This window comes from Anomalospiza imberbis, chromosome 1 (genome assembly GCF_031753505.1).
Source record: "Anomalospiza imberbis isolate Cuckoo-Finch-1a 21T00152 chromosome 1, ASM3175350v1, whole genome shotgun sequence".
Lineage (NCBI taxonomy): Eukaryota > Metazoa > Chordata > Aves > Passeriformes > Viduidae > Anomalospiza > Anomalospiza imberbis.
The window spans coordinates 1,693,813-1,707,373 of NC_089681.1; the positions used below are offsets into that span (position 1 = coordinate 1,693,813).

The 13,561-nt window shown below is 52.3% G+C and overlaps 1 protein-coding gene across 6 annotated transcripts in view; it reads right to left on the reverse strand.

Annotated features, from left to right (window-relative positions):
* Window positions 1-12,346, reverse strand: part of ADGRB1 (adhesion G protein-coupled receptor B1) — a 280,695-nt gene extending 268,349 nt beyond the window's left edge. For all 6 annotated transcript variants that reach the window (XM_068176081.1, XM_068175784.1, XM_068175859.1 and 3 more), the window contains exon 1: window positions 11,217-12,346. The gene's annotated coding sequence lies outside the window, so the exon portion shown is untranslated. The remainder of the gene's footprint in view (window positions 1-11,216) is intronic.
* Window positions 12,347-13,561: the final 1,215 nt, after the last annotated feature.

Below are 13,561 nucleotides of genomic sequence, written 5' to 3' on the forward strand. Positions count from 1 at the left end.
AATGATGTAAATCCAAAAAGGCTTGTCAAGAAAAGTGCAGAGGCACAAGATAGTGTTGGTCAATAATTTGGGAAGAAATAAAGCATAATAAATTTAAATGATTCAGTCCTTTGATGAGCCAGGGAACAGCCAATCAAGTCACCACAAAAACTGAGAAAATCAGGGTTCAAGAAGAGCTCCAGCTGCCAGTGCTTGATGAGGGTGACTGGACAGAATAATTACACCACCAAAGTCACCTTCCAGACTGGGAGCTAATCTGCAGGGTTTAAAGCGTCTTTGAAATGCTCCTTCTCTGACTCTCTAAGGAGCTGCAGCCATCAGAGCAGCACCTCCAGAGCAGGACAGGCCCCTGAGTGGAAGGGATGGCTGGGCAGCACCGTTAATCCCCCACCCCAGTTCTGACCCCTGCACGGAGGTGATTGATTTCCTTCCCCCCAGCTCCAAATACCTTCCACAGGGAGATTACACTGCCTGCTCTGTAATCAACATCAACTTCAAAAGGGCTCAGCGCTAAAGGAAAACCCCCGAGGGACGGTGTGAAGTGGGAAACAAACACAGCATTTGGGTTGTAATTTGAGGTGGGAAGCTGGGGTTTTAATAACTGCCTCTCCACAGCCTGCTGGGCACCTTGTGGCTCATAAATTGCATTTATGAGAACAGGAGGTTGCAGGGAGGGTTTGGAGTACATGGGAAGGGCGCCGTGCCTGGTGTGGCGCATCCACGGTGCTCGTGGCCATTGTGTTTAGTGCCAGCTTCCCTGGCAGCGCCATCAGAGCAGAGCACTGCTGACCCAGCTCCAGGACTGGGAAGAGCCATGTCCTATTTACATCCAACCACTCTTCTGGCCAAGGGAAGGGAGTTGAGAAAAATCACTGCTTTGATTGTTCCACATTCCCCTTGCCAGGCAAAATGGAAATAATTGTGGGGAGATCTTCAACAAACACATTTAAGGCCTACTTGAGGCAGGGAAGAGAAAGGTACTTCAGCTCTCTCAACCTTTTAAAATGAGCTCCAATCCAACAAAGACACAAAGAGCTGTTAGGAATCACAGTTGGCTTTACCAATCGTCTTCTCCATCCCCAGCACTTTATCCCATATTGTACCTGATGCTGTTGGCAGCCAGGTGATATTCCATTCCAGGATGGTCTTAGAGGTCCTTTGGGGAAGATCATTGCTCCTAATCACAAGTCAAAAGCCAAACCAGGCAAGGGAGGGATCCACCAGTCATCAGCACCATAGAACAAGGAAGGAGATGTTGCAGCTCGTGGTGGAGTACCCCCCCTTTCCAAATCCTGGAAAACTCAACTGCAGAACAAGCCAAGGCTTTTCCCAGGACAACAGAAGAAGATATTCACAAAATTATGAATATTTTGTGATATGGCAGTAAAAAAACGTAAGCATCACGTCTTAGAGCAGGATGTGTGCGCATTTCTCACCAAAGATGCTGTGGCATTGCCTCTGGTCACAGCCCAGCCAAAAAATCAGTGCAAGACTCCAGAGAGATGCAGGGGTATGGAATTGCCAAGAAGGGCCTTGTCTAGAAAACTGAGATCAAGTCAACAAGACATCAAACCAGGCCTTTGTCCCAACACAGGGAAGGACAGTCTCTACTTCTTGAGGGGTTGTAAGCCTGTCTCACACCATTACAAAAAGGTTTTTTTTCCACTCAAAACACATCAAGACTTTGTATTTCACCCCCCAGACCTCAATCTGGTCAGATTTCCTCCCTTCTGAGGACAACAAAAAGGGTGCTGTCACACAGCTCCACACTGGACCTTGTCCTGAAAAACAGCCTTCAGTTCTTCCCCCAGCACACCTTTAAATAACCTGCAGCCTCCTGCGCACCAGGAGGCAGCTCCATGCCCAGTGAGGGCATCAAAATCTGCAGTACTTGTGTCCCATCTTCACATATTCACATACAAGAATCACAGATGCCTGAAGGTTGAAGGGGCCTCTGGAATTCCCCTCCTGCAAGATGCTTCACCATCTTCCTTGATCTTGGTAGAGGATACCCAGACTGAGGATTCCCCATCTGGAGAATGTCACTTCCAGTGGCATTTCCGTGCCTGCAGGCACTTCCCACAGTTTCTAGTCCCTGAGGGATTCCTTGGGTACATCTACAATCGTGTCAACTCTCACAGCAAAGGATGCCCTCCTGGTATTTCCACTCATCCCACATAACTGGATCCCCCAGCCAACTGGCATTTTTCTGGGATCTCTCCCAGCTTCCCCCCTGCCCTCCCAGCTCTGCTGCTCTTCTGCCTGTCACCATCTCTCCTGCTGGTTGTAGCATCATCTCCATCTGGAGACTCTGAAAGTCCTGACAGCATTGCTATCCCTGGTAACATATCTGAAAACCCTGAGCTGGCAGGAGCCAGCAAGTGGCACAGGACAGGAAATATTTAACATTGTTCATGTCATTTTTTTTAAGCATTCAGAGTATGCAGTGAACATTAATTCACTGTCTGGTTAGTCCTCCACTTGCCCTCATGGCTGACCTGGAGGTGCTAAAATGAGTGATTTGAAGAGCAGTGCTGTATCCAGTGATAGGATCTGATGGAAAGGCTTGCAGCTGTGTCAGGACAGGTTTAGATTGGTACAGGGAAAAGGTTTTTCATCCAGAGGGTGGTCAGGAACCAGAACAAATTCCTCAGAGAAGTGGTCACAGCATGGAGACTGACAGAGTTCCTGTCTGGTTTGGACAACATTCTCAGGAACACAGGGGATTCTTGATGTTCTGTGCAGATCTAGGAGCTCGATGGTCCCTGTGGTTTCCTTCCAACACAGGCCATTCTGTGATTCTACAGAGATATGGGCAGCTCAGAGACCCTCTGGCCTCCTCTTCCCACAGGTGGACATAATTCACATGCTCCTCATCACAGTTTGACCCTCCTTTGGGCTGCACTCACCAGAGCAGACCAGGCACAGAATGTCTTTTGTCACAGACTCTCCTTAAACCAAATCCTACCCCTGGAGCCATCAGTTTCCCTAGAAAGATGCTGTACCTTGGGGAACACTTGCAAGGCAGTGTCTGACCACTGAGGAACCACAGCACTGCCAAGTTCCATCCCCAGTGTGAGTGCCAAGACAGCTCAGCCCTGCTCAGGGGGGAGGTTCATTGACATTTAAACATTTAACATCACCCACGACCTGGGAGCCAGCAGCCGTACAGGCTGCTAGGTTACAGAGGTTTTTTTCCTCTCCTCCCATCCCTGATTTCTGCAATAAAAATCAGAGGCTCTGCTGTAATTTTACCTTCACAGACAGATATTCCTGGGGCACATAGAAAAATCAAATTCCCTCACCATCAACTGCACATGGTGAGACTGCACTAAGCTCCAGAAAGCAAGGTGCTCACCCTTGCCCCTTTCCTTCTATGCAGGAAGGTGTGGAGCATTTTGTTAGCAATTAACCCTTATTTCAGCTCAATAGAGCTGATCAGATTGTGGAACAACATCTGAGAAGTGGAGATTAGCAGGCCAAGCTCTTTAGTACTTAAGGCACCAATGCAGCTACTCAAAATCAGATTTCCCTTTCTTCCCTAGCAGTTGATTAAAGCCTTTTCAAGCAATTCTTTCCAACCTGCAGATGTTTAAGTCAGGTGATGGAGAATTTTTTTTTTTCTGGCTGGGAAATGGCAGCAGCACTGACCTCAAGTATCTCAGGCCCAGAAAATAGAGCTAAGAGTGTGTCTGTCTGTACACAGGCATTAAAGCTGAGCTTCGGTAGGCCTGACCACAGCACAAACGTACAAAGGTTTTTGTAGCATGGTTCCAGAAGGGAGAAAACACTCCTAGAGCAGGAGCTGAATCCAGAAATAGCCTGTGAGAGGATCAATTTCTGCTGCATACTGATTTATTCAGACCTTTCATGGTGGCAAAGCCCTCTATAACAAAATATCTGATTACAGGACTATGACCATAAATTCCACACGCCCTCGAGCAATGGCCAATGAATAACTGACTTGTTAAGGGAACGGGCCCTGCACAATGAATAAGTCTACCAACAGGGCTTTCAATACAAAAGACCCCACCGGGACAGATTTCCTTGTGAAGGTGTATCGACTTTTATTTGCAGGAACCAGCAGATATTTGTTTGGAAGAGATCTGCACTGTTGCATTGCTGCTCAACAACATCTAGCATAAAGCCTGACTCCTACCCCGGGCTTGATTGATTGGAATATCCAAGTGGGCTGGACTATACAAAGGAGCATTTTGCAGTGCTCCACGAGGTTCTTCTGGAAAAGGAGGTGTTTAATCCAGAGGAAATCCAAGGCAGGCATAGGAGAATTGCCTGCTTCAGTTATAGCAGGACCTCAAGAAATTAAGGACTGAGAAAGGACAAGAAAAGATGGCTCCGGGGCAATGTTTGAGGGTGGACATGTGCTCACAGTCAAGGCACAAGAAGAATAAATCATCCCTGGTGCTCGGCTGGTGCCCTTCACCTCAGGATCCCAGAGGAAATGTGGTTTGACCACATCCAGCTGGACACACAGCTGGCACAGAGCCACACCGGGAAAGAGGAAGCCAGGCTTCCCCATTTCACAAATGAGAGCACCAACGTGCAGAAAGACCAAAGTCTTAATTGTGACCAGACCCCTGCCCTGAGCCACGTGGTTTGGCAGGGGCTGAGATCAGCCCTGTGAGGGTCTCCTTGGCCCACAGGGAGAATTGCACTACAGCAGCTTTTAAAATCAGCTGCAGGGGTTTGGTGCTGGGTAACCCAAACTTCAGCAGTTTGTGGAGCTGTTGGCTTAAAGGATCATCCCCCAGGGAGACAGGAGCACAGATGGGACAGAGACAAAGCATTTCAGCTCCAAATCTATTCTAGCAGGATATCATGACCCCTATCCCAAAAACATTTAGACATCGAGCTGTGCTAATTCTCAATGAATATGGAATAGGGCACGTCTGCCAGGAATGGGATATTCCTAATAGCTGACAGAGGGGAGGAAGAAAAGAGCCATTTTGCAAACAGCAAGGACTTTGTTATAGGCCAGCTGAGCTCAAAAAACTGAGGGAACATCTCCATCTAGCAAAGCCAGCCTGGAAACAGGCAGCTGACAAGGTGAGCCTGCAGGTGGGAGTGCTGAAATCACGGGAGAGGGTATCACAAGACCTGCCTCTGACCAAAACTCAGTGTTCAGAAAAAGAGCTGGCAACAATAAATACCAGTACATGCACGTGGCGTGCACGAAATGGTGCCCCCAAACACATGCAGGATTCCTCTGGACTGCTCCCAGGCCACATCAAGCCAGCAAACAGCAGCTCTACCTGGAGCAAATCACCAACTTAAAACCACAATGGTATTTGGAACCCTGGAAAGAGGACTTTATGTATTTTATATATCTTGTTTCATACACTCACTTCAGCCAATATAGAGTGCACCACATGGGGTGACACCCATCTGTTCCAGTTTTTACCTCTCCCCAGAAATATCTATATTTCCTTACTAGGTCCATTCTTCCTCCAGATGCCATTTGCTTTCCCTGATCCTCCCTGTCCCAGGGATAAGGCATGACACCAAGCACGGCAGAGTTTGCCACTTCAACACCTCATTTGTCATCAGCTGGTCACTCCTTAATCAATCTTTTATGAGGGATATTTCAGAAGAAAATGCAGAGGGAGTAGGAGAAGGAAAGTAAGAAACCATCTCCGGTTTAATTTTGATAACATTGGCAGGGAGTGATTCGCTCCACCAAATTAAAATCAGCAAATCTCTCATTTTCTCTGACAGAGGTAACCAATTAAAATTTTCATAAAGGGGGCAGTGATGTGTGTCTGCCAGACAAAGTCACCAATCTAGCAGCCCTCTGATTTAAAATATTATCTTTTCTTTCCTTTTTTTTTTTTTTGTCCTCTTCCCTCAGAGCTTCCTGGAGCAACATGACAGATTATCTCAACATAATCAGACTAATACAAAACCCTCGCTCCAAGAGGCACCGCGAGGAAATTCTGAACTCTAGATGTGACGACAAATGGATATTCTGAGGGGACTTCATTTACTGCTCATTTTCCTTTTCTTTTTTTTTTTTTTTTATTGTTGTGTTTTGTAGCCTCAGCATGCTGTAAACCACATTAGAGAGCCAAATATCACACGGAGTGAATGGAAGGGAAAAGGAATTTCACTCCCCCTGTGGGCTGCCCTTCTAGATTGCTCTCCAAGAGAGAGGTTTGGCTTCCAGTTGATGGTTTCTTAGGTCTGAATAAAATGCCCCCAGTAATGGGCTAGGGAAGGAATGGAAGAATTGCCTTTTTGGCAGCAGGAGCATTAAGGAAGGATACAGGACAGGAGGGACCTCCAACACCGGGATGCTGGAGACTGGGATGACATCTATGGTGGGCCTGACTTGGGGAAATGAGGGCTGCCACAGCTCCCTGCCGTGGTGGTTTGGGACTTAGAGGGCTGGTCTCCTGTGGATTTGGCATCTGATGGGGCCACGCATAAATCATAAAATCACAGAATGGTTTGGATTGGAAGACACCTTACAGATAATTTCATTCCACCCCCCTCCCATGGGCAGGGACACCTTCCACTATCCCAGGTTGCACCAAGCCCTGTCCAGCCTGGCCTTGGACTCTTCCAGGGATGGGGCAGCCACAGCTTCTCTGGCTACCTGTACCAGTGCCTCAACTCCTTCACAATAAAGAATTTCTTCCTAATATTTAATCTGAAGGAAAGCAGTGCATTTCAAGTCAAAAGGAGCCCCTGCGCATCTCCAGCACAGATGGGACATTCAAATGCTGTTTTCCCTGGCAGAGATGTGATTCAAGGCAACTGAGATGCCAAGAAGGAGATCCCTGTCCCCACCTTTGGCTGAGGAAACTGTGCATCAGTCCTTTCCTTCCAGTGCTTCAGAGCCCCAAATCCCCACCCAAATTTATGGATGGACATCAATCCCCATCAGCATTTAACTCTTTGCCAAGTTTTCCCCAAACACAAGCATCACCCTCCTGCCCTTTTGTATCCCAGGAGACTCCAGGCAAGCAGATAACCCAGAGGAATTTGGGGAAGGAGCCATGAGAAGAACTCAGGAGCATTCTGTGAATGGTGAACACTGGGATGTGATGGGGACCCCTGGGTTTTGTCTGCAGCCTCATTTTAGCCGTTCCAATCCATTCTGTGACACTGAACAGGACTCTCCTGCAAACCTCCAGGCCAGGTGTCAGCTCCCTTCCCTTTGAAGGCTCGCCTGGGGATGTGAATTTTCTCCAAGGGGAGGAGGCAAGCTGGTTCCAGAGACAGCCTGTCATCCATCTTGAGGAAAATACTCCTCTCTCTTTGCACCTCTCCTAGAAAGGGCTCCTGGAAAGGTAGAGACTAGCATTCCACAAGCCTGGGATCAGGCCCGGAGAAAAGCTTTGAGTCATTTGTTTACCAGCACAGGTTTTTCTGGAGCTAATTAATGAGCCAAGCTGATACCCTGCAACAGGTATCAATGACAGAGGATTTCCTGCCTGATACACTTGAGCAACGTGAGAGGGTGAAGCTGGATCTGTGAGCACAGTGCTTCCCCTTCTCCCCCCCCCCCTCAAAAAAAAAAACTGGGAAAGAAAAGCCACCTGCAGCCACACAAGCACTGCGGGAAGCCCCTCTGCCATCTCCCCCTCGAGGATCGGGCACCATCCCTGCTGGACGATACCACGGGGTGGATTCCCGGGAGCAAAGTGCTCGGGCATCCCTTTCTCCCACCTGGAGGGAGTGAGGGATAGTGTGGAGACCTCCAGCAAGCCCTTGGAGCTGGGGGCTGCCTCCGTGCCCTCCCCCCCCCCCCCCCCCCCCCACCAATTCTGGGCATGGGAGTATCGGAGCTGAACGCAGCAGCACTTCCACTCCCGTGGAGAGCCGGTGGAAGCCTCTACTTTCACAAGGATGCTGAAACTGGGGAGAGGGGATAAAACATGCGGGAGAGCATGGTAAAAACAACATGGGGAGGGAGGGAGCAAAAACTCAACGGGAAGGCGATGCTGGAGAGTGGGAAATAAACCCCATGGGTTTCGCTTTTCGGGTGCGGGGCGGGCGCCAGCGCTTCTTGCGAGCCCCAGCTGTGCGGGTGGGGGTTTTTTGGGGGGTGCGGGGTGGGGGGATAGGGAGAGCAGCGCTTCGCGGGCTGTGCCGAGCATCCGAGCGCTCCGGGGGTGGCGAGAGGCGATAGCCGGGCTGCGAGCGCCACCTCCCCGCCGCTCACCGCAAGCCCCGGCCGCCCCCGGCAGCCCCCCCGCTGCCGCTTGGGGATGGGGGAGGCTGGGAGGGGAACCCTGACATTAGGTGGAGATGCCCGACACCTTTTCCCAACCTCTCCCGCAGCGGGGTTGCAGCGGGAATGGCCCGATGCTGTGAGAAGGATGGAGTGGGGATGTGTGTGTTGGGGTGGGTTTCGCTAAGTTTGGGTTGGTTGTAAAAGGGGCTTGTGGGGTGCTGTAAGGCAGGGAAGGGTTGTGGGGGTTTCCTAGAGCACCTCTGGGTGCCTGCGGGGCACAGGGCGATGCAGGTCTCGCCGGGGTGGCAGAGGATGGGATGCGGGTGCTCCCCCAGCTGTGGTGGTTGCCTTTGGCTGCTCCTTGGGGTGTGATGGGGGTTAAGGATCTCCCCCTGACTCCCCCCCTCACACACGCAGTTCCCATGCTGGGTATGGAGCCTGGCACACCGTCCCTGCCTCGTTTTCCCTCACAGAAAGAGAAGGGGCTACAGTCATTAAGAGAAATCCCCTCCACTTTGCAGCCGGTCCTTCCTTGAGCCTGTCCACCTTCACTGGCCAATTCCGGGGGCTCCAAGCCCCTCTCCCTTCACCCGGGGCTCTGCAACACCATCCCAAGTGCCATGAAAAGGGCCGGGAGCCCTGCTCCTGCCCTGACTGTGCCTTGTGCCAGTTTCTTTCTGGTCTTCCCTTTCGTCCTCCGCAGCAGGAGAGATGCTGCACCCTGACCCCTCTGTGACACCTGGAGTGGGGTATGGAGGTCCCCGGGGTTTTCCAAACCCCAGCACCCCTGTGCCCCTCTGAGACCCATCAGGCAGGATGTCCTGTCTGCTCAGCCCCCTCCTTTGTCCCCTGCCTGGCTCAGCCCTGTGGCCACCCCGTGCCCTGGCAGTGCGGCTTGGCTGAGCTGGTGCAATTCCTCAGCACCCTCCAAGGGTAAAAACATCCCCGGCTCTGCCCTGCCACCTCCTTCCTCTTCCTCAGCAAGGTCTTGGGCACAGGAAGGACTGTGGGACCCAGGTTAATGAGTCATTAATTAATTAGGGACCCACTTAATATGCATGAGGAGTTGTTTGTTTCCTTTAGCAGCCCGGACTTTGGATGAGATCCCAGCCCTGCGAAGCCTCCAGCCTCGTCTCCCAGCTGATAATAGATAATACAGATATTTCAGCACCAGCCAAAGCAGAGTCATCATCATTAATACAGAGCCCTCCCTGCTACACCGCGGAGGTCACCAGGCAACTCCTCGGAGTGCCGGGGGCTCAGCCCTCCTGGCTTTCCTCAGGCTCTGCCTGGCCAGGTGAGAGGAAACCTATAGGTGATCAACAGGTAACGAGGCTAGGGAGGTGCACCCTGCACCCCGAGCACCCCTGGCTCCCTCCCAGGGAGGCTTTCGAGGCGCTGCGATTTTCGCTCTGCCGCGCACGCAGGTTTTGGCATCTGTCAAAGTAGCTCCGCTCTTCCTCAGCCCCCTTCCTCCTCTTCTCCTCTTCCTCCTCCCTCAGCCATCAGCTGTCAGCTGGCCCTGGCAACTCAGCAGACCCAGTGCTGGAGCTGGGTTGAGCCTGAGCCTTGGAAAGCCCCAGCTCTGAAGTGATGGGGCGATCAGGGATGGAAGGGGGGAGTCTTTTTGCCCTCCATCCCTTTGACCTTGCCTTGATGCTCCCCTCCCTCCCCACTCCTCTCTGTGCCGCTGATTCACAGGGGTTGTTTGCTTGGCCAGGGCAGGATCAGGGACACGAGCGTGAGTCACAGCAGAAGGTACCTGGAAGAGTTCATCTGCAGCCCGTGCCTTCAATTCGGAAACCGGTGCCTGCTCTCAGCCAGGACTGAGAAGTCCCTTTGAAATCCCTGCCTGATCCCTCTCAATCCCTCTTTTCTCCTTTTCCTCGCAGCCTTGGCAGAGCCATGGCTAAAACACCTCTCTGTGAAAGTCTGAAGATGCATCAACAGCCACCCTCCATCAGCGAATGTCAGGCCGTGAAAGGCAAGGGGGCGGTGGGGGAAGAGGGAGAGACAAATTTTGCGGTTCATTCCCACACAGGGTGATTCAGAACAAGATGCTTTGTAATTACGCATCCCTGATGGAGACTCCTTCTCTCTCCACCCGCTCCCCCCTCCCAAAGAAAGGCTAAGCCATGCCTGGGTGCCAGCATCCCCCAGGAGCACAGCGCCGGGAGCAGCGTGTGTGTGTCTGTGTGTCTGTGCCACGCTCGGGGCTCTACAGAGTCTAAAGGTTAATTTTGTCCCCCAGTGTGAAGCGAAGTGCTGAAAAATGGCATTTGGGGAGCTACATGAGGAGCTTATCGCCTCCCCAGCCGGAGCCTCCAGCCCTGGGTAGGTGCCACCTACCCAAGCAGCGAACAAGCGAGGACCCCCCCCCACCCCGAGAGCTCTCCGAGGAAAAGAGGAAGGCAGGGAGCTGTGATGAGGGCAGATTCATGCCCGGGGCAGTCAGCTGCCTGTCCTTCCGAGACTTTGCCAACATTGCGGGATGAGGAGTCCCGGACCCCAGGGCTGCCCGCGAAGGCACCGCGGCTTCGCAGCACTTTGCAGCTCAGCCCCGGCTGGCTCTGCAGCTCTCCTGTCGCGATCCCCCGCTCCTCTTCCCTCGCCTGGCTGCCTTCTCTCTCCCCCCAGACAACCCAGTCCCCAGCTCCATTCCCCGGGACACGTCTGCATTTCCCCCTCCGCATCCTGCAGACATTCAATATTTTCCACCGGTGCTTGATGTTTGCCCACAGGACCTGCATGCACAAAAGTTAAAACTTCCCGTGTCAGGGAATGATTACGCTCTATCAGTCCAAATTGCGGAGTGGAAGGGACGAAAACATCCTCCGGGTGCTCTTTCCAGGGGCAAAAGGAGAGGAGTGGGTGCCCACCGCTGCCCCCATCGCCGTCTCCCCTGGGGATGGAGACAGACCCCCCCTGCGCTCCAGGCAAAGCGCAGCCAGAGAAGTCGCGTTCCCCTTCTCCCTCCCCTCCGTGGAAGAAGGAACGGTGGCCGGGAGCCCCTTACCTTGTCGAACTCTCCAGGTTTTATGTCCTCCTTCTTCCCTTCGTCAAATTCCAAATGGAAACCAGCAACATATCCAGGGGTAACCAGCCCAACATTGGGCAGCGCGTGAAGTCCAAAAGGATGGCAGAGCTCTCTCTCCCCCTCTGCTTCCTCCACTCTTGCCTCTACATATATATATACATTTATATATATATATATATATATATATATATATGTGTGTGTGTGTGTGTGTGTGTGTGTGTGTGTATTAAATGGAAAAGAGGAAAAAATCCTGAAAGAAATGGGGGTGGGGAGGGAGAGGAAGGGAGAACCTTTGGTGTCTCTGCAGACAGGCAGGTAGAAGAGAAAAGCTGAAAATAATTAAGCCGTTTTTTGAGGAATCCTTAGAAGAGAGGAAAAACGCAGTTAAAAGCCAGTAAATCATTAGATCCAAGCAGACAATCAAGTCTTCTCCTTTGGAAAAAAAATATACAGCAGGGTTCAGAGTAGCTTTCCCAGCAGCGAGGAGCAAGAATGGTCTTCTCCAGGAAGATATGTTTGTTTAAAATCCACTCGTCTGCTTTTCCTTCTTTCTCTCTCTTCTCCCCCCACACTTTTTAATTTTTTTTTTTTTTTTTTAATTCTGCTTCTGAATCTCTCTCTCTCTGAAACTAGATCCAGTCTTTGTAGCCAGGGGCTGCATTAAGGATTACATCAGGCTTTTATAAGCTTTCCAGATCACACATTAGAGTGAGAGAGAGAGAGAGAGAGAGAGAGAGGGAGGGAGGGATAGGAGGGAGGGCTGAAATGCACACACACATACACACGCACACGCACGGATCGGAGCTTTGTAAAACAGGCAGCTATAGGCGAGGACCCGAACTGACACGGTATCGCATCGGGCATGCTCCGCTAGCCTCCAGCAGGAGAGGATGGATGGATGGATGGATGGATGGATGGATGGATGGATGGATGGATGGAAAGAACAGAGGAGCCAGCGACAGCCGGAGCGCGCTGGCGGCTCAGCAGCGCAGCCTCCTCGGGACAGCTTAGCCCTAAGCGGGGAGCCAGGAGGTGAAGAGGGAGCCGGGATGGTGGTGGTGAGGATGGCGAGGCTTCTGCTTCCTCCCCTCTCCCCGCCCCGCTCCCCCAAAAACCTGCGAAGGCTCAGCACGGAGAGGTGCCGCTCGCCCGCAGAGGGATGCGCAGAGACGCTGGTGCCGCTGCCTGGGTACCGGGAAGGAGAGGGGGGTGCTGGGGCTCTCTCATCGCGCCCCCCGGAGCCTCCCCCGGAGCTGACAGCCTGGGAAGGGGAACGGGACACTGGACAGGGCGGCGGGGAGCATCGGGGCAGTGGCTCCTCAGCCCCTCAGCTGCGGGGAGGAACGGCGAGGATGAGGGGACCTCCCCCAGCACCCGGGCTCGGCCGTGCCTTTGCACCAGGGCGCACGGTTTGCCCAGGAAGACGGCGACAGCCGTTAACCCTTTCCTAATTGTTTAAATTTTCCCTCTTTCCTAGCATCCTCCTCAATTCCTTGCTCCATTAACCCAAAATCTGTGCGGGAGTTTGGGGTCTCACATCCAGGCAATACCCCAGGGTAGCAGGAGGCTGGGGAGGGGGGAAGGGAAAGTTTGAGCAGATGGAGGAGGAGGAGATGGGCTGGGGTGAAAGGTACGTGCTACATCCCGGCAGATCTGGGGTAAAGGTGCTGCCTCCAGGTTTGCAGCCTGAGGAAGGTCCTCCGGCAATGAGAAGCCTACCGATCAGAGAAGGGGAGAGTGGGAAGGGGTTGGAAGGGAGAGGGAGAAGGCTGGAGGTGTGTGGAGAGCTGGGCGACTTCAGCATCCTGTCAGACTTCGGGACCTGCCCCTTGTTTTTAACCCTTCCTACTCCAAAAGGGGGAAACCGACCTTCTTTCCCTGAAAAAAATCACCTCCCTCTTTGCCCAGGGCTGCTGCTCCCCCATCAGGGAAGGGGCACAGGTCTGCCCAAGGGGCAGAGGTAAAGATCCCATCTGGCAGCACCCTCTGTCCCTCTACCTCAGAGAGGGAGAGGAGCAGCCCATCTCTCCCCCAAGGGACTCTCCAGGGCATCTTAACCCCCTCCCCCCGGCCTTCTTCCCCTTTCCTCCCTTCTCTTCATATCATCCAGCACTTCAGCCACTATTTCCACACCTTCAAACCTTTTGCATCCCTAAAAACTCCTGGGAGAAGGAGAAAAGAAAGAAAAATCTTCGTTTAGACGAGCTGAGCTGCAAACCCTGGCTGTGGAGGAACGCAGCAAAGCAGCCTCTCATCCCCAGCCAGCACTGCAGCATCACTGGCCAAAGGCATCAGTGACATATACAGTTAAGCGGGGACTGGAG